Source organism: Anastrepha ludens, chromosome 3 (genome assembly GCF_028408465.1).
Source record: "Anastrepha ludens isolate Willacy chromosome 3, idAnaLude1.1, whole genome shotgun sequence".
Lineage (NCBI taxonomy): Eukaryota > Metazoa > Arthropoda > Insecta > Diptera > Tephritidae > Anastrepha > Anastrepha ludens.
The window spans coordinates 8,045,919-8,073,786 of NC_071499.1; the positions used below are offsets into that span (position 1 = coordinate 8,045,919).

General features: G+C 37.4%; 1 protein-coding gene across 1 annotated transcript in view; it reads right to left on the reverse strand.

Moving 5' to 3' along the window:
- Positions 1-14,361, reverse strand: part of LOC128856978 (adenylate cyclase type 9) — a 57,382-nt gene extending 43,021 nt beyond the window's left edge. The window contains exon 1 of the mRNA XM_054092458.1: positions 13,740-14,361. The gene's annotated coding sequence lies outside the window, so the exon portion shown is untranslated. The remainder of the gene's footprint in view (positions 1-13,739) is intronic.
- Between the last annotated feature and the right edge of the window lie 13,507 nt (positions 14,362-27,868).

Consider the following 27,868-nt stretch of genomic DNA (forward strand, 5'->3'; position numbering starts at 1 on the left):
TAAAACATGTGCTTGGGGGCACTATAGGTCAGCCGTCTGGGGGCATTATAGGTCACTACTTTTAATTGAATAAAATAAATTTGAATTGTTTTTGCAGCAAAATGGTGCGTAATTATGTGCGAAAAACGCCGAAACGAAATGAAGAGGATGTAAAAAACGCAATCGCGGCAGTCCGAGATGGCGCTAGTGTTCGATCAGCCTCTAAACAATTTAAAATTCCGTTCGAAACATTACGTGCTCGCGTGATGAATTAAAGAAAAATTCCTAACTTTTATAACATGTGCAGTGTTCATACTCTATAAATAAAAGTTAAATCGTTAATTTCCAAGCCATGTACATTGTTCTTTTCCTCTCACACATAGTGACCTATCGTGCCCCCCGATTTTGAAAATATCGAAAAAAAGTACCTTTGCCTTATTGAATGCAGCTTCCAAAAAATATTTAGCCAAACATAAGTCAGTATAACCAAAATGTTAGCAGATATATTAAATAACCTTTCAAAATCTTGCTTATTTTTCAAAATCAATGCAAAAACACCGTAGCAAGAGCTCTCCAAAAAAAAAATGACCTATCTTACCCCATTCTACTCTACACATTAGTTGGGGGAAAAAGAAATTCATTACTTTTGCTCCTGGGCGATGCTACGACTACTAATTTGCCGGTCAACTTCGATTGTTTCTGTGATTTTATCGACATTTCTTTTAACATCAAAAATGCCTGCACGGAATCGACGAAAACAAAAGTGGACGTAATTTGTATTGCAGCATCGGGACCATAAACATTAGGGCGGGTCGATTTAAAAATCGCTCATTGCTCTGTGAAAATCGTATTCTAGGGATCAAAATAAGAAACTTTGCCGAAGGAACCATACCTACCTCTAAAACGAATTCTGATGTCCCCCAATTTGGGTCGAACGAAAAATCCCACTTTGACCCATTTAGAGTGCTCCAATCGAGTCCAAATGTATGACCGACCCCCACTAACTTTGGACGGCCGATCCACCCATGCCAATGGCACACCTCCTGGAACTCCCCTGGGGGGTTCCCCATACAATCATTTCAAAATATTATATCACCATTTTTGGCCTTTACATGAGAAAAGAAACTAAAAAGTTCGACCCAAATTGGGGGACATCAGAATTCGTTTTAGAGGTATGGTTCCTTCGGCAAAATTTCTTATTTTGATCCCTAGAAAATGATTTTCACAGAGCAATGGGCGATTTGTTTGCCTCCCCACAAATCGACCGGCCTAATATACAATATATATATATATATACGAGTATAAGGTTCTTTTAATCATAGAATATTTAAAATTAGAAAAAAAAATGTTTTATTTAATCTTGTTTTTACTGAAATTCTCTGCTCGATTCTTATATCTTTGTTAGCTTTAATTCCCGCGGTTTTTTTTAAATTTTGTTCGGCATTTAATTGCCTCTGCTTGTTGCAAAAGACACTGCGAATTGTCATCAAAGTCAATAAAACAGATTCATTTACACCCTCCCTCTTTAGCTTTCGATTGTAAGCTCGAATTTCATGCAAAACTAATTACACGCACCCTCTGACAGTTCAAAGCCAACTTGAGCAACCTCACCCTTGTCAGTAGGTGGAATGAATGAAAAATCGTCCAGAGCACAAATCAAATCACAGCAAACGCAAACAAAAAACAAGAAAAAAACAGATACAGAAAGAAGGGAATGCAAGAAAAATTGAGATATCTAATTAAGTCAATTTGCGCGCTTTCTTTTGCCATCCTATCCACTTTCACATGCCACGATGCATTTTTCCCTCTGATTTGTGTTTTGCCCACACTCTAATTTGTTAGCAGTGCATTCGCTTCAAATGACACCAATTAGCGATTTTGCATTCGCGCTGGTTAGTATGCGCAACGGTACGTACTTCGTACACTCGCACAATCAAATTTATGGAGCTTATGTTGACAGACAGGCGAGTATACCATGTATTTGCTGCTACTTGAACGCATGCGAGCGATTGAGAAGCGCATAGTAGTTGTGTGTGTGCCCATATGTTTGCCCCTTGCACGTGCATTTGCCCCCTTTATTGCGTGCATGCAGATGCTGTTACAAGATATTTTGGAAGAGGCAGGGGGGGGGGGGGGGGGGGGGAAGGGTACATTTTAGAGCAACAGTTGCTGTTTTACATAAATATTTACGGCAATGGTACGCAAGGAGGGAGGAAGCTTGCGTTGAACAATTTTGATATTTAGGGCCGTGTAAGCTTAGCATTGGGACAATATATGACTTTTATGTTCGTACTTGTGTATGTATGCACCTATGCATGTACATTAGGGTGGAGTAGATAAGTTAAAGTTTCGATATATTCAATAAGATTGAGTAATATTGTGTGACTAAATCTATTAAACACTGAAAATTTTAGAGGTATTTAATGCTGATAAAAATAACCGTAAATTGTGTGCTAGTTTTTCATAAAATTTCTAGAAAATTTTTTCGTGAAAAAAGGGATAGGATGAGATTTGATTTATTTAGAAAAATGCTATTGAAAAAGGAGTTTATAAAAAACAAAAAACAAAACGTAGTTCCACTTAATGACATTACCAACCACACATCAGGGGCCGTCGTAGCCAAACGGGTTGGTGTGTGATTATATATATATATATATAATTGGCGTGTACACCCTTTTTGGGTGTTTGGCCGAGCTCCTCCTCCTATTTGTGGTGTGCGCCTTGAAGTTGTTTTACTAATGGAGGGACCTACAGTTTCAAGCCGACTCCGAACGGCACATATTTGTATGAGGAACTTTTTCATGGCAGAAATACACTCGGAGGTTTGCCATTGCCTGCCGAGGGGCGACCGTTATTAGAAAAAAAATTTGTCTTACTTTTTTGATCTTACACCAAGATTCGAACCGACGTTCTCTCTCTGAATTCCGAATGGTAGTCACGCACCAACCCATTTGGCCACGGCTGCCGCCATTACACAGGAAATGCACATTTGGAAATGCACAGGATCGAAACCCCGTGCACGAAACATCATTTGGTAGACATTTTTTTGTCTAAGAGCCTCCTTCCTCGGCAGACAATGGCGGATTCTGAAAAAGCCCCTCATAAGAAAAGGCTTTTGCCGTTCAGAGGCGGCGTAAAACTCTAGGCCTCTTTAATTGTGAACAACATCAAGACGCACACCACAAATAGGAGGAGGAGTATACCATATATGACATCTTCATCTTAAAACAACTTGGCTATGTTCAAAAACTCGATACTCACGAAACTCCTCACGAACTGAAAGAAACCCATTTAACGCAACGCATTAACAGCTGCGATTTGCTAAAAAAACGTAATGAAAATTATCCATTTTTAAAACGACTGATAACTGACGATATGTTACGAGCATTCGCTGCTGCCCTAATGATGACCCTCGCACCTAAACTGAATGTGCCGATTCTTCGATGAGACGCGGCCCAGCCCACTACCATTTGCAGCAACATTTGCAGTTTTCCTTGCGGCTCTTGTGATTACAACTTGCTGTCCCCTTCTACACAATATTGATTTCAGCTCAATTTTCTATAAACTCCCGCAACTGAGCTTGGATTCCTGTAGCCGAACGTTGTTATTGTAGGTGGCTCATTTTGTGGCATACCGAACCAAACTGAACAACTAGTGCTCAGGTCTATTGCATTTGGTGTGCATTCTGTGGCACAAATTGATGGCTCTGATAGAGTTACCTCACATTAATCACACTTCCACTCATTACTCAAAACTGGCAAAAGGTCAATTAACACAACTGAGTGACAATATTCGTTTATGCTCTCGTGTACTTCTAACACACGACTACACGTTTTTTGTTTTTACTTTCACTTTGACAGCTTGGCACAATTAAATTCCACACTGAGCTGTTCGTGGTGTTGCTAACACTACGCAACATGTTGCTGTGCATATTTGAAATATGTTGGCATTATATTTCAATTTCGTAACAGTGTTTATCTTTGTAGCAAATTTCTAAGCAAATTTTTTCACTTATCTACTTTTTGGGAGCTTAAGTAATTTTTGTGGATTTTTTATTTAATCCTTTTATAAATAATTTACCACCAAGAAGCTATGATTTCATACTTTTTTCGTTTAGTGTCAGAAGAAAATTTATGTGCTTTTGCACATTTTTAGACATGACGTACGATAGAACTGGTTTGGAGCAAGATAATTTTCAGTTTGGTATTTCTCTCGTGTATAAAACATGTCGAGTCATAGTGACAATGCATGGTGTGGTAAATAAGGCCCGTGCATTTAGTTATAGTACGGAAACTGACAACACTGCACCTTTAATTTCAGTACAACACAAAAATGCGATCTTCAGATGCCTATTCTCTTTAAAAGAAAGAAGCAATTTGCTCTTTTATTGCCTGTCGAAATATTAGCTTTTAAGTGTCATTTCAAAAAACAAAAAACAAAAAATTATAGGTGGCAACACCAACTAAAAATATTTTTTATTACAACATTTGTTTGATACTTATAGCTTTAAATTGATATATAATTGAATATACTCTTATGATAAATTACAACTTACAATAAAAATCAGGTGGCAACACCATAAAAAAAATTATGGAAATAGATTTTTCTTTAAACAATTTGCCTTGATATTAATGCAGTAATATTTTCGTCTATTTATATTGATGAATTAGGTGGCAACACTCAGCTGAACACAAACTGTTCACGCTACATAGGCTTTCTAATGGTCTACACAATTTTAACCCTCCGTTGAACACCTTTTTCAAATCTTTTAATTGGGCGCCCAGATCTGGTATTTTTTCGTCCTTTTCGAGAATCCTTTTTAAAATGTTATGTCCATAAATCAACAGAAAATTTAATTTTGGGAAGCTACCTGGAAGCTCAATTCGTTACCTTTAATATAAATATGTTCAATTCACGTTCAAAGTCGAATCAGCCTGACCAGGCCAAAGGTTTCTCAAAGTCTCAAAGTCTGCAGTATATTTTAAGTGGAAATCTATGGCGCAACAAAAGCTCTGGAATTGACTTCTCTGAATACTCGAACAAATATTTTCATTTATAGCCAAGCGACTATTAAAGCAAGTATGACTTCTTGCACTAACTCGGAATGTATTTAACAGTGAAGATCCGAAATGGATGAACTCTCCGGAAATGGGCAGGTTACTGGGTTACTGAATACCAGGACCCAAAAGAATAGAAAGAAGTGAGAGAGCAGCTGAGCTCGTTAAGGCAAATATTCGCTTGCCGAGCTTGAGCACGCCAGACATATATCCTTTCTGAAAACAGAACCGAATGAGCAGCTAGCTCTGGAAATACAGTCGATATTGGAATGCTCAACCTCGTACAAAACTGTCTAAATTATGCCTAGGACTTGGAATATCAAATTTACAAACTCTATTTTATCGCTGTCTAGGAAAATCTGCAAACAATTGGTTGGAGTATTGACGGGACACATCACGCAACCGAAATGGGATTAGTCCAAAGCGATGTGTGTAACACTTTGGAACAGCTACTTTGCCACTGCCTAACTCTTTGTAGGACTCGATAAATGTGCTTAGGAACAACATACTTTCCATCTATAAAGGATATAGCCGTCAAAAGGCTGAACGGCTTGTTAAAACTCGCGAAGACGTGAATTAGGAAGTACATAAAATAATAATTCGACTCCATATACAAGGTTTCCCATATTCGACGGACCCAACTGGCAACCCTTTATCTTTTGACAGAGACGTCAGATCGCTTAATGACATACCGCGTTGGAAGCGTCAGTCCAAGCAGATTTTTACCATGGACCAGTACACGCCACGCGAGCGCTCCCAAATTGTTGAAATTTACATTCAACAAAAGAAGTCAAATCAAGAAGAAGTATCAGGAGCGTTATCGCGAATCATCTGTCGAAAGCGTATGAGGCATTTCTGGTTTCAACAAGACGGCGCTCCACCACACACAGCTCGTACCACAAACGATTTTTTGAAGAAATTGTTTCCTCGTCGTTTGATGTCGAAAAATGGCGATTTTGACTGGCGACCGCGTTCGCCCGATTTAACGCCAACTGACTTCTTCTTATGGGGATATTTAAAATCAGAGGTTTATATTAATAAGCCAAAGACCATAGAAGAGCTCAAGAACAACATCCGTGAGGAAATAGCCGCTATTCCAGCCGAAATGTACGGGCTCAAGGCGGCCATTTGAGAGATATCATATTCAAAAAGTGTTGTCAACAAATCTACTTGAACCAAGTAAAATGATTATTATCGTCAACATCAAAAAAATTGTGTTTTTCTTTGATTTAAAAAAAAAACACATGGGTCCGTCGAATATGGGCAACCCTGTACATAGCGATGTTAACACAGTGAACCCTAGAGGCAGAGGTTTATGTGCGATCTTTTTACAGATCAGCCAGAACTATCCCATCTGACCAATAACCATGCTTGCATCTCATATAACGGTAATTTTCAGAAAATCAAAAGGAAAACTCGATATTTCTATTATAAATGATCCAAAGTTATACAAATTCGGTAAAAGTAATAAGGCCAAAGGGAGAGATGTTACTATTTCTGAGCAAATTGTGAAATTTCGATGACCATTCAATAAAACTCGCCCAAACTTGGTACTCGTGTTACTCAAAACCTCATTTAGATCCGACAAAAATGTTATTTAGATGGGACAAAAACAACGCCCACAAACTTTTTGAGCTATATGAGTTTGTACGATTCCAAAATAACAACCAATCGGTTTTGGTTTTCATGGGGGGATTGATTTTTACGTGGCCCGGTTGCTTCGCCTCGTCACATTACCTTGTTTTCAAACGGATGTTCAGGAGCTATCCTATGCCAAGGAATAGTCCTGGTCACTCCCAAGTGAATGACAATGAGTGACTTTTGCCACTTGCGTGGTCTTCTACATACGGAACCATCCTCCTAATGATGAGAAGAAGTAAATATGCGAAGAAGAAAAAAATATATGCGGGTACATAAAGTGCGGTTCGAGACGAATTTATTATATTCGGGTTTGTTATTTGCATGTACAGCTGTTGGACTGTTCGCCGCCACCTTTGATGGTAGTTCAAATAAAGATGTTCGAAATATTTTTTTTAGTCTATTAAAAAACGAGTGTCGAGTGTTGAAATTTACACGGAACTCTAACTTAGGGATTTAAAATTTACAAGCCTTTTAAAATTACTAAGATATTGTGGTTTCCTTAATTGAATTTCGTAAATTTTGGAAAAAAAGTCGCGAGACTTTGAAAAAAGCGTTTCGGGAAAAACGAAATTTTAATTTTATGACCACTTACGGGAAGCTGCAAGGTATACCCTATGATCTGAAAGTACCGGACATGTTTATATAAAATAAAACAGAGTTAAATTTCAGGCAAATTTTTTTTTAACTCCTTCAAAATATGACCCGTCTGAAGCAACAGACATGTGACAACGTTTAACCCAGTCCTCCATGCACCCCTGGTAGGCCGACGAAGGGATGGCCTTCAGCTCCTTCGTCGCATTCTCTTTGATATCTTCTATCGACTGAAATCTCCTTTCACGCAGTGGTAACTTCAACTTGGGAAACAAAAAGAAGTCGCACGGGGACATACCAGGTGAATACGGTGCTTGCTCGATGGTATTTACTTGTTGTTTGGTCAAATAATCCAGCACAATTTGGGCTCGGTGGGATGGCGCGTTATCATCACGCAAATTCCAAGAATTGTTTGCCCACATTTCCGGCCGGCCAAGCAGACACTAATGATCCGATGGCGCTAGAAAGTGACTGATGTGTGTCTACTACAGTCTTAGTAATATAAGAAAAAAATAGTGGCCGGTTCCCACGTGCGCGGTTCGTTTAAATTAAATATTGCCGGTACTTTCTGATCATAGGGTATAGCCATATTGAAAGCTTTAAAAAAAAATCGTGCACAACAGAATTAGCGGAATATTATTTTAAATTCCTTTCTGGCCCAAAAAAAATCGTTTTTCCCAAAACCCTAGAGTGCTGTTGTCCATTAAACCACAAATGCTTTCTGGATTGACACAAACGTGCGAACAAGTACGATTTTATATTTTCCAATTACAAATTTTCAAAATCTCATAGCAAAACACCGAAGTCTACAAAAAGTTCACACAAAATCTTAATCTTAAAATCTAAAAAAAATACAACATTTCGCTAAATATTTCCACAAACGAATACTGACATTTATAATACATTTAAAATTGATTAAATGCACCTAAGAATTCAAGGTCAATAATCAGACAAATATACCCGCACATACAGGGTGGGCCATATAGCGTTTTCTTTTTGAACCACCTATTTTTTTGAGAATGGTAACACAAATGACATGTCAAATGTGTTCATAATTTACTTAAAGGTTTGACATTTACTAAATGAGACGCTATACGCTTGAACAAAATTGGGAAATATTGAAAACCAATTTCCAAAGTGGTGAGTCTTCTACTCAAACTGTGAGAAATTTGAAAAAAAAAATTCCAAAAAAAAGATTTGCCAACAAGACAGTTTGTGGATCAATTTGTTAATCGTGTTCGTGAAAGTGGATCGTTAATGGATAAAACAACACGTGAACGTGCTCCTACAGTGCGTACACCCGAAAACATTGCTGCTGTAGCCGAAAATGTGCGTGAACATCCAACAACCTCAACTCGTTATCGTTCTCAATAATTGAACATTTCACGCACTTCTTTGAGGAGAATTTTGCATAAAGACCTCGGTATTATTAGGCTTACAAAGTTCAATTGGTGCAAGAACTGAAGCCTAATGAGCATCCAATGCATTTTCGGTTCGCTCAATGGGTAGAAAATCGGTTGACCGAAGATGAGCATTTTTACCGAAAAATCATCTTTTCTGATGAAGCCTCGGAGCTGTGATTTAAGCCCGTTGGACTATTTTTTTGTGGGGAGCCGTAAAGGACAAATGCTATGCGAACCATACAGAGACGATTGATGCTTTAAAACACGAAATCGAAGTTGCTATTCATGAAATTGGAGCCCAAACAATCGAAAATGTGCTCAAAAATTGGGTTGATCGAATGCCTACTGTAAAGCCAGTCGTGGCAGTCATTTGAACGATATTATTTTTTTCAAAATAAAAAAAAATTGAAAAAATATTGATTAGTTTTTTTTTATAGTCGATTCAAAAAACAAATTTTACATGGCCCACCCTATATATACACCAACACACATACATATGCACCGTAAATAACTATATACCTTTGAGTGAGCTAAAATAGGCGTGCAAGCAATTTAATTTCGTCAATGAGAGATTATCATTTAAATTAGAAAAAAAGTAAACTCGGCAAAAAAAATATACAAATGCTGATTTTTCACTGGTTTACGTAAGAAAATTTGAATATTTTGTAGCAGATTTAATACCACATCAGATGTATGCACTTATATACAGGTATGTATGTATGTTTGTATAAAAATTTGCACTTAAACTAAATACAAAGCAAAGCGCGAATGCTAAATCAATTTATTAAATCGTTATTTTCACTAATGTTTGATTACAAAGCTCTGTAGTCAAGTCGCACCTAATTTTTTTGTTTTCATATTCTGTTTTTGATATGGAATTCCGTTTTGCTTGTTTAATCGTAAGCACCCTGCGTATATTTGTATGAGCACAATGATTCATGTGTGTGTTTGTGTGTACTTGTAAAATATTTTTAAATGAGTAGTAGAAAAACTTTAAAATATTTATTTTCCTCGTCATCGCATAGGACTGATATCAGCTGTTTTCTTTCTATTTCCTTTACTCTGAATCTAAATCATTATTTTCATATTCGCCTTTGTTTTGCTGGCTCTTGTTGTTGTCAACAGTGGGTTTGCTGTGGCTAATGAGTATGCGGCGCATAACAAAACAACTTGACACCATTTCTTTCATAGCAATGTTGTTTGCTGCTTTAACAAAGGAAATTATGCTACAGCTGACCCGACAAGTAGCACCAATTATGTCCACCTTTTCTAAAGAAAAAAATATAGCATGAAAAGAAAGAAAAGATGGAGCCCCTTGCTGGATGGGAGCGGCTGATGGTAAGACTCAGCATTCGTTCCCACGACAGTCGGTTCTACGTTACCGGAGCGACCCGGATTTATATCCGGCCAAGGACTGTCACTTCACCAGCATTCCCCATACATATATGCTGCTACAACAACAACAACAACAACAACAACAACAACAGTAGCTTCAATGTAGATACTCAATGATATGAAAATAGTTTCCGGCGCCGAGAATGATTTCTCAGAATATTTAAGTAACTCGCCGGAACATTTATTTGCTAAATCTACACTAAAATAATAATGAAGGACAGACGCATTAGTTTGCTGACAATATTATTTAAAAAAAAAAAATTATGGATGAGATTGAGAGTATATCATAAATAAAGAGACAATTTGTAGAAACTTTAATTGTCTGTTTGAAGACGCTAGTCTCCGGGATAGCCAAGCCGAACTGGACGAGAGTTTCACTGATAAACAATGCCGTTTATATGCCATGTTTTTTTAATTTTTGAGCCGTTTACATGCCATATTTTACTCTGAAACTATTAGTTAGGGGAAAAAGAAGTCCTCGTAAAGCATCGATCAAACAATTTAAGGGGGAACACCACCACTGTGAACGCGTGAAAATTAAGTGATTTTCATTAATTTTTTTATATAAGTAAGAATGACTATTTGAGGATCGGACAAATTATAATTTATTTAACAAATATTTGGCTGTACAAAGATAAATTTTCATTAAAAAATATTAAAATTTACAATTGTTATTGATAATAATGCAATGACGTCATAAAAAACTGATGCACTCTGGTGGCCACGATGCAGCGGTGAAAAATCATCTGAAAGCAAAAAACCAAAATAATTCCTAATCTATACATTAATGTCTGTCGTCGTACGTGGCAGTTTTTTTTTTATTTTTATTTTTTGAGAAAATGGTGGAGGTTTGAAAAATGACTTTGTGTTTTTACCCTTTTTTTGTTTTCGAAAGGTCTGAAAAAATATTAATTTTTGGAATTTTTAAAAACGGCTATGTACGACTGTAGCCAATACATTACAAAAATTAAAATTGGTTAATAAGTCTTCGAGAAATCGTGGCCACCCTGTTCAAAAAAGTCGTTTTGAGAAAAACGCGTTTAAAGTTTTCATTGGCCCTTGTAACTCACTACCTGCACTTATTGTATTGGGTATTATCATCATCTTTTGGTTCCACAGCTCTTTGTGAGCTTTGGCCTGCTGCACGTGGGACCTCCATACGTCTCGAACGCTCGCGACTTTTTTCCAGTTCGTTATCCTAAGTTTCTTGATGTCGTCCTCTAGTTCGTCGGTCCATCTTGTTCTCGGCCTTCCTCTTGCTCTAGTGTTGAGCGCTCTGGTTTCTACGATTTTCTTCTGCGCAATCGTACCGTCCATTCTTGTGATGTGACCCAGCCATCTTAACCGCTGCGCTTTGATGAAACGTATAACATTTTCGCCCTTTATCAGTTAATCTAGCTCGTCGTTCCATCTTATCCGCCACTCGCCCTGATCTTTGATTGCTCCGAAAATTCTTCAGAGTACTTTTCGTTCGAAGGCTTGCAGTTTTGTTTTATCTGCTTCAATTAGCGTCCACGATTCAGCTGCATAGCATAATACTGATCTAAGATGGTTTCATACAGAGTCAATTTGCATAGTCTGTTTAGTAGTTTTGATTTGAAGAGTTTCGTTAACGACACATACGATCTGTTCACTGCTAGAATTCTCTCATCGATGGTGAGGCTCATTGAATTGTCTCTACTCAGTTCTACTTTAAGAAAACGCAAAAAAAATCGATTTTTTTGAAAAATCACAGTGGTGTTACCCCTTAAAGTTAATGCTCGTTGACAAGGTGACATTTCACGCTAAAAACATTATTTTGCTGTTTTTTGTTTGTTCCATTCAGTTGGAACTCAAAAAAAGGTTGATCTCAAACATAAATGCTTACTGGGTGATGTATCAGGTGTTTTTTTAGCGGCATGCAAATTATCGATATTGATAACTATGGTTTGACAGCTAAGAAGGACAAACTGTGTTGACATTTCTGTTCAGTAAAGTTTACGGATAGCTCGAAGTTGGACGGAAGTTGGACTCAAATTGACGCTTTCGGACCACTGTAGTGCTTTCCATGTAGAGGTAGTCGGAATGAAGGAAGCTGTGGACTGGTTGCTCACTTTTGGGTTTTTGTGTGTTTGGTCGATCTCCTCCTCCTATTTGTGGTGTGCGTCTTGATGTTGTTCCACAAATGGAGGCACCTACAGTTTCAAGCTGATTCCGAACGGCAGATATTTTTATAACGAGCTTTTTCATGGCAGAAATACACTCGGAGGTTTGCCATTGCCTGTCGTTGTCTCAGAATTCCGAATGGTAGTCACGCACCAACATATCCGGTTACTGCACTAAAAAAGCGGCAATTAGGGCTCTGGGCTCGTTTGTGCGTTCGAAATACTTCGATATTAAGCCGACTTGGGTTCCCGGCCCCGCAGCATATAGGGAAACTGCCTGGTTGATGAGCCGGGTAGGCAGAGGACACTAGCGACGATTTCATGAGGATAAGCGTCCCCTTGAAAATCTGTGGTCTGCTTCTGGAAAGATGGGCCTCGTGACAACTCAGCGAGCACTGCGATAGTGCACAAACGTGTGAAGTCACGAGATCCTTCTGATCACAGACAACTTCTAAGGCTAATAAAGCTGCAGTTCTCAAGTTTGATAGGTTTCCTTGCCGGATATTTATTTTCCGTTAGGTGCCCATGCGGTGAGACTTGGGATGGCCTCAAGTGCGTACTGCAGAAGCTATCTGGAAGACAACGTGAAATCATTTCAGCTCCTTCTTCTTAGCTGCCCTGCTGCCGCCGGTCAAAGATTTAAGCATCTGGGCTCTCACTTTTTCGCAACACCCGCGATTCGTCGGCGTTCTCAACTTGTTGACTTTTATCATTCGACTACGTAGAAAATTTCACGCATGGATCTTGACTTACGTGCCTTTAAAATACAGCTCGTGCAAGAATTTAAGCTAAATGACCACCGTTTGCGTTGCCTTTTTACTGATTGGGAGCATTTAGATTTATTATTGAAATTTATTGAAAAAAATGGTCAAAAATTGGACAGATCGAATGAAAGACGTAACTCGTAGTCACAGCAGACGAATGCCGTATATCATGTAAAAAAAAAAGAAATAAAATAAATGCCATGAAATTATCTATCAGACTTTAATAGAAAAAAAAATTATTTCAATTTCTGTTTTAACTATCACTTTTAGTTCTCAAGCTCTCAAATAAAAACACCCGCTACAACACCCACACAAAAAAACAAAAGAAAAATCAAGATCGCTAAATGTGTCGGCGCACTTATCAAAATTCAAATAAAAACAGATGCTGTGTATTGTTTACATGACGCAGTCCGCTTTGGGGCAGCAACAATTCGGAATGCCACACTACACGCACACACACATACGCATAAGTGATTAACATAGGCCACCGCACATCTCACAGCAGTAAAGCAGCCACCCAGCGACTTCTGCGACGAGCAGACTCCCAATATTCCAGTGCCTATAGCTTTGACTTCCTTCCAACGCAATGTGAGGCACATAAACAAATATGGAAAATAAATAAAATTTGTTGCTTATTACATACGCGCGTGTGCGCCTAAGACAAAATAGCATCTAATGGAGATATAAACGCTTACGTCGGGTTATTAAACACAAAAAAAAAAAAAATTTAATAAAGTTACGTTAAAATAGGCTTGGCGAACTTACCAGCTCATAGCGCAGTGTGACAGCAACGAATTATTAGGCGACATTTTCAATTTTTCAATATTCAAATGTAAAAACTAAAACACACAAAAAAACGTTTAAGATTTATGCTCTCAGCCGGCAATGCCACGCGTGGGGTAGAATCTTTCCTTTTATTTATGCTTCGTTAAGTGCTGGTCCTTTTTTATAAAAAATTAGTCTATTAAACACTTGAAAAAGAAAAACACAAATATTTACACAAACTCTGCACTTTTTTCAATTTTCAATTGCTACTCCCACTTGTTCACGATTTCACGCTTCTTAATGCTTTTTAACGCTTCTGCATTCACTTATCAACACTTTTCACATTAATACATTGGTTAGCAATTATTTCTAATAAGTCTATTTCATATTTTTGATTATGAGTGATTAGCGATCGTTGCTAAAAAAAATTTAAAGATATATATGTACGTATATATTTATGTACCAATGTAAGCGACAACTTTGCATTAGCAAGCACACGCGTATGTATGCGTATATGAGCTTGTGTGTGTGTTGTTGTGTGTTCTACACTTCATTTCGCTGTTTGTTAAGGAAATATGTAACAACGACCCGTCGTCCGTCCAACAGCTCAGCCAACCAAACGGCCGAGTTAACGCGACAAAACTGATTTGAATTTGTATTTTGCAAATTTTCTCAGGCCATATCGGCGACGCTCCAGCCAGAGAGTGTGTTCTGACGACATTACATATCTCTATACATACATATGGGTGTATTGATGTCTCGAATGTGCGCCTAATAAGGCGAGTAAAAGTCAACAAAAATGGAAAAAATGAAAAGTACGTAAGAACAACTAACTAAGTAGGAATAAAACAAAACGGACGAGAAGCATTGCAGTTGCATTTGTTTCATTCGGAAATTACCCTTTTTATAGGAAAATTGATATTAGGAAAAATTAAATTTGTATGTTGAAAGTTTGTATGTTGAAAGTTTCTTTGTTGTTCAGAAATTATATTACGAGACATCTTTACAGATTTTTTTCCTATAAAGATTTTTTTTATTTTCTAGTATAAGGTTGCACTATTTGGTCGAATGTGTTTAGCAGATCTGAAAAGAGTTTATTTACATACATAACGGGTGATTTTTTAGCTACTATCTTTTTAAACAGTTGGTTAAACAGCTGACGCACGTTTCGTGTTTTGTTTCACTGTCAAACATCTTCAGTTTGGTCTATAATTTCACCATGAATCGTCTTACAAACGAACAACGCTTGAAAATCATTGAATTTTATTATAAAAATGCGTGTTCTGTTAAGAAAGTTGATCGCTTCTTCCATTTTATGGTCAGTTTAGTCGACCCACTGAAGCGGCTATTCGAGCTATTTAGAACCAAATTTACATTATTGGACATCAAACTACCAACCCGTTAACGTAGAGTGCGAACTGAAGAAAATATCGCAGCTGTATCGGCCAGTGTTAATGATGACCATCAATTATCGATTCGTCGCCGTTCGCCATTCGCAGCAATTAGACCTCTGCTCTTGGAAAGTTGGCCGAAGATCCACTTTTTGTGTTTCAGCGACGAAGCTCATTTTTGGATCAATGGGTACGTCAATAAGCAGAATTGTCGATTTTGGAGTGAAGATCAGCCAGAAGAGTTGCAAGAACTACCAATGTATCCAGAAAAGGTCACAGTTTGGTGCGGTTTATGGGCTGGAGGTATCATTGGACCGTACTTCTTCAAAGAGACTGCGAATCGTAACGTAACTGTGAATGGTGAGCACTACCGTGAAATGATATCCAACTTTTTTTTGCCCAAAATGCAAGAGCTTGACTTGCATGACATTTGGTTTCAGCAAGACGGTGCCACATGCCACACAGCACGCGTAACAATGGACTTGTTGAGAGGCGAGTTCGGTGAACATTTTCACATTGGGTTAGGTTATACTTACTAGCCGTCCGTACCATTTTAGTCCATAGCGATACCAGATCAGGGTCCTTTCTTTTGCTTTGGGAAAATATCCATCGCTCAAGATGCGCGTACTGCTCGCGAATTGTAGGAGTCGCTCAAGTTTCAGTTCAGGACTGGATTCTAGTCTTTGAAAACTGAGTGCACCCAGATAGCATAGCCTCTCTTTCCGAGAGAGCCGAACAGTAGCATAGAGGATGCTCCAGGGTTTCTCTTCTAACCGGCTCATTACATTTCCTGCAAGCATCGGTAGGAGTTAGATTAAGCTTGCAAACATGCGCTGCAACTAGGCAGTACCCTGTTAGTACGCTAACTAAAGTTCTACAGTTCCCGCTATCGAACGATATAAACGATTTAGTATGCTTGCCATCATATGGGTGTTTACACATGCTCCTGGCAACTTTGCAATTGGTTAGACTAAACCATCTGCCTTTCGCCTTTCTTAACATGCGATCCTCTAGCTGGACCTCATGGACCTTTTTTGGATTATAGTAGTATATAGTGGTATACCTATGATTTTATTGCTTTAATTGGCTATCCACGTAGAAATTTATTGCGCAGCTAATTGTTGCTTCTCTACATACCAGCTCTGCTGCTTTCTTTACAGCTAAAAAAAAAATAGTAAGGGAGTTTAATTGACTTTTTGATGCTTAGTCAGTCTGAACAACGCGTAAAAGTGATCGAAATATTTCAAGAAAATGGTCGTTCTGTAAGAAATGCATTTTCCGGATAACTGGAAAATGTTCACATAAACGGAGACCTGAACAAGCAAGACTGCCACATTTGGGGTACAGAAAATCTACCAGAAGACACTACGCATCCAGAACGAGTCACTGCCTGGTCGCTCTCTCGACAGTCTGTTTTATGTCACTGGAATGACCTGGTTTTATATCCGTCCAAGAACTTTCACTCCAGCAGATCAAGAACTGTCACTCCTCGTAAATGCATAGCAAATGTTTATGCTACTACCACAACAACAACAACAAATCTAGGCATCTGACAGAGTCATCAGTCTATACTTCTTTGAAAATGATATGAGCAATGCTGTTACGCTGTACAGTGACTGACATATGGTCTCAATAGTACCATACCGCTTGCCACAGAGCGCATGAAGTAATTACCCTGTTGTGAACGAAGTTTTTAGAACTTATATAATATTTCATGAGACAACGAGATCAAATGGCTAGTGAGATCTTGCGATTTGTTACTGTTGAACTACTTTCTTTGGGACTACGAGACAAGTATGATTTATGCCGCTAGGCTCGAGATGATTCCACAGCTGACAAGTGGGCTCATACGTGTTATAAATGATATACAGCCACACCTATGCCAAAAAGTCATCGAAAATTTTGATATGCATATCCTGTGTTACCTAAGGTGTTGTGGTGAAAGTTTAGACGTAGACTAAAAAACATAATGAAAAAACGTAAATTATTTCAACAAATTATGTTATGTTTTACTTATAAACGATTTATAAATCTGTGATCTGATTGATTCAGCATATAAAATCAGGATTCATAGATAAATAGCGGACACAAATTTCTTCGAGCAGTCTTCCCTGTGTAAATTGGGACATACAACACAAAAACAAATTTTGTAAATTTTTTCCAACAATTTACGATAAAACGGAATATATTCTCGGCCGTTGTACTTTTTATATCTCTGTGCATTTATGCAGTGATGACTGTAGCCGAATGGGTGATGCGTGACTACCATTCGGGAGTACATATGTTCGAATCTCCGTGTATGAAACAACAAAATGATAGAGACAGTTTTTTTTAATAGCGATGGCCTCTCGACAGGCAATGGCATACCTCCGAGTGAGTTTCTTCCTTGAAAAATATCTGCCGTCCGGAGTCGGCTTAAATTGTAGGACCCTCCATTTGTGGAACAACATCAAGACGCATGCCACAAATAGAAGGAGAAGCTCGATATTTAAAAAAAATCGTTGACAGCTTCCTGCTTGTCGAAGCCAGTTGTACGTTATCACTTTCGAAAATAAAAGTAAAAAATAGTAAACTGGATATATTTTTCGGACCATTATGAGCATATGAAAAATTAGAGTAGGCGGATGAAAAAATGTGTGCTGTTTATGAGCCCAGTAGAGTATGGAATGTAGTAGTAAAAAGGTGGTTCCAACAGTTCCGTAGTGGCAATATTTTAATTGAAGATACGTGCCACGTTCTGGTAGGCACGGTAAGACGTAGCAAGGAAAGTAAGTAAGTAGACGGGGTAAGAAAATCGTTGAGTCGCCCAGAAATTGAAGGTAAATCAGGCAACCAGGTTTGGAACTATTTGCTTAAAACTGGTCTCGAGAAGAAGCTTGATGTATGTATGATAAATAACCTTTTGGACTGAATTGACGGCTGCGGCTCTTTTGTGCCATTTTTGATGTGGATGGGTACTGGTGATGGCTTACTTTTGTTATTAACATTGCAACTAAGTCATACATGCTTAAACTAATGTGCGTTGAGTTTTCTCTAGCAAATAATTGAATGGGTGTTGTGGAGAATTCCAGAGAAGTTGTTTACTGCAGGATATTATAGGGCTACTTTCGTTTAAGCCTTGCCTTTCAATTGCTTAGGTTAGACAGTACCGTAGCCGCTTCGCTGTAGATATGCTGTCGGAGCCTATCCATGGCTGACTTAGCACTCTTTTTGTTTTGTAGCGGCGACTGATTCGAGAATACCAGCTGAGAAAGGATGGGGATAGAAAACGCAGCGATTTGACTCAAACGATTTCCAAGCCCGTATTAAGGGGGTAGTATGGTATTTTTTTTTTTTAATTTTTTTTTTTTTTTTTTTTAAATTATTCTATAACATCTTAAGATTATTGTGTGAAAGTTTGAAGTGCATTCGAGTAAAATTGACAAAGACACAAAGGATTAAGTATCTACCTCTCCAACCGGATTTCACGCTGTAAAAATCTTCACAAATCTTTAAACGCGTTTTTCTCACACTTGCCTTTTTTACGGTCGGTGTCCACTGTAGATTCATATCTACTGCACCGATTCTTTTCAAATTTGGTTTTTTTGTTTCTTTACTTTATTCACGAGAGGTAATGACGTCGAGTTTTTTTTTTTTTAATTTTGTCATATTTTAAAACAACAAAGTTTTCAAGTTTTTTTTATGAAAAATCGGTGTTTTGACTTCAAAGCGTTTTAAAAAATTAAAAAAAAAAAAAAAAAAAAAAAAATTCGACGTTGTTACCTGCGAAACTTTATTAGCTGATGTAATCAATTTGGTTTTTTGATTTTAGTTGATCCAGTAATGAGTTCTGAGGGACACCGCAATAAAACTTTTTTATGAGACGTCTGCGAAGATTCGCTGCCACCAACTCATTTCTTCATAAAAATCAATGAAAATTTCACACAATATTCTTTAAATATGACTTTATAATGAAGTAATTTTAAAATTTTGAATAAATCAACTGTGTCGACAAAAAAAATTTCGAAAAATATGCTTGTTTTACACCGAATTAACCATACTACCCCCTTAATGGCCAAAAAAGATGCCAATATTGGTGTGTGAGATGGGATCGGAAGGGAATACTCCACGAAATGCTACAATCGAGCTAAACACTTAATCAGTTATCTCTGATCATCATTGTTTGTTCAAAGGTGAGGTTACCGGTAATAATATAATAGTTTTTAATATTCTTTATAAATCAAGTAAAAAATAGAATTTTTTTATTAATTTATAACACTTAATATTCTGTTCTTTCAAATATTCAAAGGAAATAACTTGTTTTTCTTATTATCCATTTATTTATTGCGTTCTGTTCAATAACATTTTACAATATGTATACATAAAACTAAGATACTCTGCGAAGAATGCATGAAAAGCACCCAGTGGTACAACCATTCCTCAATGTTTGCTTTTTAGTACATGAGAACTAGTGGTGATTTCCTCTTCAAGCTGTTAAATAAAATGGGATTGGTGTAATTCCTGTAACTAAGGGTTTGATTGTGTGATGAAGCATGATTTTTGATTTCATCAGGTATTGTGGGAACTTTGAGATCACGATGAATTTGGGCATTTGCGATCATTCTGAGAGTTTTCAATTGAAATCTGTGAAGTATTTCGATATTTGAATGTCATATGTATGTATCTCCATACCGGTTTTGGGATAGCTCTGTACTCAGCTGAGAGCTTATTTTCGAGGGAAACGTGGTAATTGATAACTTGATCTTCATATTCTTCTGAAGGGTTTTCCAATAACAGGTGTTAGGTGTTAAACAGCAGAGATGATTAACGATTTTTGACCGGAATTGGATGATATTTATCTGGACAACGTTTATTTTCAACAAGACGACGCTACGTGCCACGAAACCATTGATCTTTCACGGGAAAAGTTTCCGGACCGTGTTATCTTTCGAAGAGGTGATCACAATTGATTACAGAGACCTTGTGATTTAACACCTTGTGACTTTTTTCTGTGGGGGCACGTGAAAGAGAAGGTCTACGCCAACAGCCTAGGGACGATTCAAGACCTTAAAGATGGAATTCGTGAAGCTATCGAGGACATAGAGCAGCCTATTTGCAATTCGGTTATGGAAAATTTCATGATGGTCATTTGCCTGATGTTATTTTCCACTATTAACGGCATACCTTCCTCTTTATAATAAATAAACATCCGATCATTTATATTAAAAAATAGAATTTTTCTTTGAATATCAAAATAACTCCTGTTATTGGAAAACCCTTTATTTACCTATATCAGCTTGAGCAAACATAAATCCGCCAACAAAGAATTAAATTTTTTGGTACTGTACTATGCGAAAAAACTTGGTGAAAGCGCTCGTCTGATATACTTGGAAATCGTTCCTCAATTTGGTCTGGATGATTACGCAAGGAATTTACTTCAAAAGACATTGGCTTTGGCATTTCGATGTGAATGCTCGAATCATCCGAACGTTGAATGCCAATGACTTCTTTTGAATTATTCCAAGCAGTTAATTCACTATCATTTAGGGAAACTACAAATTCATTGCTCTTGACCACCAAGCAAAGATATTCAGATTAAAGGTTAGCTCCTTAGCAGACCATTATGGTGCCCACACTCACCAACGTAAACGTACGCCCGTACGCCCATATTAGCTGACACGATGACACAACGATTTACGATACTACGGTACGGAATATTGGTGAGAATTCATTTACATGGGGCTCTCATTACCTTCATCATGCCAGCTGATACGGACGTACGTTTACGTTGGTGGGTGTGAAGCACCATTATTCGGTTCTGAGCGAATTAGAGAGAACCAGCTGATGAACTGATGTCACTTGGGGAGTGTTTACAAAAAAACTGAGATTGTGTTGGTGATATACTACGAAAAGATTAACCAATCTGATTGGACGTGTGTGTGAATATGTGTGAAATGATCGTGCAGATAAAACCGGCTACCGAATCTCTAAGTGACGTGGCGGTCAAAGTTGCTCTATCATCTTTGGCTGAAAGCAAGTATTCGTAAAGTAGTTGAAGCAAGCAGTGTACAGTAGTTGAGAAATGTTGCATGACAAGTGAATTTAAAGTTAGATTAGTTCCCTACAGGACCACTTTCGCGTGTATGTTAAGTCAAAAATGTTTTAAATAATTAATGAATTAAGTATTTTTTTTGTAATTTTTTTTTTAAATTGTTTACATTTGATTGCATTTTCGTGATTGAATGGCAGTTCGTAGAAAAAAATGCCTAGGCATTCATCAATATACCAAATTACGTTATGAGTCGCCCGCTAATGGATGCCAACATCCGACATCAATTTTACATGATGAGGGTACGTTCAGTTTCGCCTATAGTGCACCAGTCTATGTATGTGTGTATGTACATACCTATATATTTGCTGTGGGGTGAGCTTGCATTTTTTACAAATCATTCAAAAATATGTATGTCTGTATATAACATAAAGCTGAGCTTAGTGAGCTCATAGGTGTAACAATCGTATGGATAACCTCCACATTTTCTAGGCACACAACGAAAAGCACGTAAGAAATACTTGTAATGATATTTAATATTCGTGTTGTTGTTGCGAGTAAGAATATAGCATTTGTTAATTTCTATTTGCTTTTTTATTACTTCTTACCCAACACGGCAACTAATATTATTTTTGCTATAATTATTTGATTAAATGAGCGAGCAACTCGTAACAACTACAAAAAGCCAAGCAACAGCTGATGATGAAGCAGCAAACGAAAAACAAAAACACCAACAACAAAGCAGCAGAGTAAACGCAAGAATAAAAATTACACAAACAATTATAAAAAAATAATATAAACAAATAGATAAGATGTAGCAAGTAGAGTAGAGCAGTTCAAACAAAGCCTTAGCAGGGAGAGTGGAGAGTGGAAGAAAAGAAAGAGAGATAGAGTGTACGGAAGATAAAAGGAGAGTAGGTAGGTATGTAGGTGTGCATGTATGCAAGGTGGCAATAGAAAGCACATACGGGAACACTTCTAACCAACAGCCGCCGGGTAGATTTCCTCGAAAGCGCAAACTTCGAAAAGCGGTCTATAGCGACCGCAGCCAATACAATAATTGATGGAATTTTTTTCGCATTACTACCCCGACTATCCCCGCTTGAAAGTGTCACCTAACGCTGTGGACTTTGCATGTGTGTATGTAGGCATTCATGTTTGTATGTATGTATGTACCTATTTGTATAAAATGTAAACATTGTATTGAGCCATAGAAATATGCAGCAGTGTTGGCAAGCGTCGGACGACCCTTAAGGCCTTGACGAAGGCCAAGCAGCTAAATAGTAGATATCAAATGCGGCAAAATATGAAATTCTAGCCGTCTATACATTGGGTAATCCAGCTTGTCAATAACTGTGCATAATTGTGTACGTATGTATGCGCGAATAAACGTATACTAAGTTGTGTGTGTGTGTGTATGTATATGCGAGAGTATTCGCATGTTTGCTATGCCAATCTAATCCCATTAACAATTGCATTCTTCAATTAGAATGCAATAGCAATTGTGAAGGAAATTTAAGTATGCATCGAATTTTTCTCCGTTTGCTTAGGAAACTGGAAAATTTCTTTGGTCACTTAAGTAGGCAAATAATAGATGATGATGAATGCTTTATTATTATTTTACAAATATGTGTGTAGAAGTGTGCAAGTATGTGTGTGTTAGGAATGTTAAGCATTTGTTTTGATCTGTTTAAGAATTTTACTTGCCCATCAATGTATGTGTGTATGTACATATACATATATTTATGTGCATATGCCAGCCCATTGTACTGAATTGAGAATATATATATAGAATTATAAATAAAAAATTACTACTACACGTATTTATAGTGTTTGTTTTCATTTTTAACTGGCCCATTCACTTTTCGTAACTTCTACGCCTTCTTCAAAATGTGTTCGGTAAAGTTTGTGAAGTAAAGTGAGTTTGTGCGCAAAAAGCAAGAAAATGGTATTTTGTCGCAGAATGCCAAAGCAAAAATTTTATATTGTCCTAAAAGTGCGGTAATTTAAGTGTTATAAAAGTTTAATGAAATCTTGTCGGTTAAGCAAAGGCCTGAAAATGGAAGAAAAAAGGATTTGCGTCGGAAAAAAAAGCCAAAGTCATCATTCCGAAAAAAGCTGACCTTTTATTTCGAGATGATCTATAAGTCGGAAGGTTGGGTCCAAAAAGTGTGCAAAAATGAAGGTTGACGATGATATCAAGGGATTGTAGCACCTAATCGAAATGTTAAACCCAGTTAAACAGTGCTAAAGGACGTACATCAAAATTATACTGTCAAGACATCCACAAATATGGCTGTGCGGTTATGGACGATGAAACATACATATGTCAAAGCCGGCTTTAACCAGATTTAGGGCGCTGAGTTATATGAGTTATGAGTTATATGAAGGAGTGTTCGCAAAAACATTTGCTGCTATACATAAAACAACATACAGACTCAGTTCTGTTCTGGCCAAATTTAGCAGAGTGCCATTGTAGCCATCTTGAAAATCACGAAGTAAATGTTGTTTAAAAGGACCAAAATCCACCATACTGACAACAATTGCGAGCCGTTGAAAAGACTGGGCAATTGTCACAGAGAGGTCGTTGGTTCGAATCTCGGTGAAAGCAAAATTTATAAAAACATTTTTCTAATAGCGGTCGCCCCTCGGCAGGCAATGGCAAACCTCCGAGTGTATTCCTGCCATGAAAAAGCTCCTCATAAAAATATTTGCCGTTCGGAGTCGGCTTGAAACTGTAGGTTCCTCCATTTGTGGAACAACATCAAAACGCACACCACAAATAGGAGGAGGAGCTCGGCCAAACACCTAACAGAAGTGTACGCGCCAATTATTTATTTTAATTGTTAAAGAAAATTCCTAAAAATTAAAAAATAAATTAAAAATGAGCAGCAGTTTAAAATACATTGACAGAGAGCAGCAGATATACATATATATAAGGTTGTCAAAAAAGTCTTGCGGTATTTCCGCAAACTTGTCTTTGCAAGCGCGTACTTCTAGTTGTATTCGTCGCATCGGTTCACGCTAGAGCTTTTTGGAAAGCTCTTTTCACGTGCTAACACGTATTTGATTAATTGTTGTTTGCTTTTAGTCGTTCGTGAGTTATAGCGTCGCAAATGTGGAGCAAAATAAAGAGAAACTACGGCATATTTTACAGCACTACTACGATAAAGGCAAAAATGCATCTCATGTTGCCAATAAAATTTGTGCAGTTTATGGACCCGATACAGTTTCCATTTCCACCGCACAACGATGGTTTCAACGTTTTCGTTCTGGTGCAGAGGTGATCGAAGATGCGCCACGGTCCGGAAGGCCTGTCGTCAAAAATTGCGATAAAATCGCTGAATTGATCGAAAGAGACCGGCATAATAGCAGCCGTAGCATCGGCCAAGAGCTGGGCATGAGTCATCAAACCGTAATAAACCATTTGAAAAAGCTTGGATTCAAAAAGAAGCTCGATGTAAGGGTGCCACACGACTTGACGCAAAACAACATTTTTGCCCGTATGGATGCATGCGAATCGCTTCTGAATCGCAACAAAATCGACCCGTTTTTGAAGCGGATGGTGGCTGGCGATGAAAAGTGGGTCACTTACAACAACGTGAAGCGCAAACGGTCGTGGTCGAAAAGCGGTGAAGCTGCCCAGACGGTGGCCAAGCCTGGATTGACTGCCAGGAAGGTTCTTCTGTGTGTTTGGTGGGATTGGCAGGGAATCATCCACTATGAGCTGCTCCCCTATGGCCAAACGCTCAATTCGGACCTGTACTGCCAACAACTGGACCGCTTGAATGTAGCACTCATGCAGAAGAGGCCATCTTTGATCAACAGAGGCCGAATTGTCTTCCATCAGGACAACGCCAGGCCACACACATCTTTGGTGACGCGCCCGAAGCTCCAAGAGCTCGGATGGGAAGTTCTTTTGCATCCACCGTATAGTCCGGATCTCGCACCAAGTGATTACCACCTATTTCGGTCCATGGCGAACGAGCTTGGTAGTCGGAAGTTGTCCACAAGAGAGTCCTCTGAAAATTTGCTCTCCGAGTTTTTTGACAATAGGGAAGCGAGCTTCTATAAGAGGGGCATTATGAAGTTGGCATCTCGTTGGGAACTCGTCATCGAACAAAACGGCGCATATTTGACTTAAATCGCATTATTATAACCAATTTTATGAACAATTGAAAATTCAATAAAAATACCGCAAGACTTTTTGACAACCTTTTATTATATATTTAATTGGCTCGTACATCCTTTTTGGGTGTTTGGCCGAGCTCCTCCTCCTATTTGTGTCGTAAGTCTTGATGTTGTTATTTGTTATGATAATAATATATCAATATAATATTGGCTAAAATATTAAAATATTATTGACTAAATTATTTTTCTATTTGAAATCAAGCGTAAAATTTCTCTGATTCTATATATATTAATTTTTTTAGATGTTTTGGCTAATTTGAACAAAGGTTGGTATTGCCCAGTAATCAAAATCTCACCAAGCCTTATAAATAAATGTGAAAGTTTATTTGTATTAATATACTCTGACGGAAAAAAGTATTGACGCAGTGTGGGTACGAGGGTATATTTAGCATAGTACATGAACTTATTTATTTAAAAAAAAATATTTATTTATTTTTAGTATATTATATTGTAGTGTTAGTCTTATTTTATTTACTAAAAAATTACTATCAATTTCTTTATTAAAAAAAATATATTTAAATTAAGTCCATATATTTTGCGAAAAAAGTATTGGCCCATACGTAGTTTGGGTCATAGTAACTTTAAAATCAACCCTGTTGTTATTTTCGAACTAACGGTATAGCGCGATGTATCAATTTTCGAACCTTTTCATATTAATATAATTGACAGTTGGCTTTATGGGTTATTTAAACGCGCGCGTGAAAAGGGGGAAACTACCACTGCTGAAAACTAAAAATATTTAAGTCTCAGTTCTGATTGAAAATCACTTTCAGAAATTAGAAAAATTGTAAATAAATGCTCCTATACTGTGAGAAGTGTTTTAAAACGATTAAAAGTCAAACAATTTGGTAGGGAAAAATTTTAAAGACAAACAAAAATTGGGGAACCGCAAGAGTTCGAGTCGACCAAGTAAATTGACGGAAAAACTAGAACGCCACTTAAGGTTTGGGTTTCGTTTGGTCAAAAAATCGATTTACTTTTTCTACAACATCTCAGGAATATTATCCTAAATTTTCAAGTCGATCCGAATAATAAATTCGGAGATACAGCCTTTGGAAGGTGTGCGCTCCAAGCCATTTTTATTGTTACTCAAAACTTTAAACGCGTTTTTCTCGGAAGTGTGTTTTCAAAGTCGGATGTCAAATGTTCTCGAAAACTACTCAACCGATCTTGATGAAATTTTACACAGGTGTTCGAAATACAATTTACTCGTGCTTCAACGAAGGATTTTGTTTTTTTTCAATTACAACTATTTAAAAAAAAAATGTCAAGCAAATTTGACCGAAATTTTAATTTTTTTGGAAAAATGTCTGCCAAAATTCCAATTTTTACTTTTTTTTCTTTCCTTCGTTCAAGCACGAGTTTCTGGTCTTAACTAAAGCACTTATTTTTGTTTTTTCATTTTTGAAGAGTCTGTCAGGAGTTATGCTGACAACGCGGATGCACCTTTTTTTCGAGGGGTCACCGGAAATGACGTCACAATGGAGGGGTTTTAATTTTTTTTTTTTAAATTTCAGAAATTATTCTTTAAATATGTATCTATAAGACAGGAAAAAGTTTGAATTAAATAAATAGTTTTTTACATAGAAAAAAAAAATTCAAAATAGGCCTTTTTTTACCCGACGAAACCCATGTAACCCCTTAATAAAGATTGTAAAAAATTAACAAAAACTTCTTCATCTGAAATCGCACCCAAGCTTAAGAAAACATTTCACAGCGAGGTGACCCCCAGAACAGTGCAAAAATAATTTGAGAAGAACTGGCTATAGCACAAGAGTTCCGAGGAAGAAACCATACATAAGCAAAATAAATCAGCAGAAAAAATTATTAAATATTTTTGGTATGCGTCTTGATGTTGTGCCACAAATGGATGAACCTACTTTTAAGCTGACTCCGGATGGCAGATGGGTTTTTATGAGAAGCTTTTTCATGGTAGAAATACAACTGGACGTTTGTCATTGCCTGCCGTGGCATAGAAATATCTATGGCATACAGCAGTCGATGCAAAACTCTCTCATTTTGTGCGAGAACGCGCCCAGGAACTCGCTTCAATACTTGACAGCACTGCCAATTCCTGAGCCGATGAACAGCTGATAGACGAAATGGCGGGTCGCCAGAAATAAGGCACCAAAAATAACTGATGAAAACAATTCGTTTTTTTTGTTAATGGAAAAATGTCACCATTTAAAATGAATTCAATTGAAAGGTAATAATTCAAATTGAATTTCAATTAAAATTGGGCTTTAGAATTCTTCAAAGATTTTGTATCCTATTCGTCTTCTACTTTTACTTCATCTCGCGTGCATATAGTACATGAGTTATGGTGTTTCTTATGATATGTATAAGCGCCTAAGCGCATATACTCTCCTATACATTCATACTTTTTCAAGTTATTTGTTTCACTTTGCGATTTGGCACCACAGAAGCTTCAAACATACACATGTATGTGTATCAGATATTAAAATTCTTTCCACTTCAGTTATTTATTTTATTTTTAATGTAGAATTTCAGATAAAATA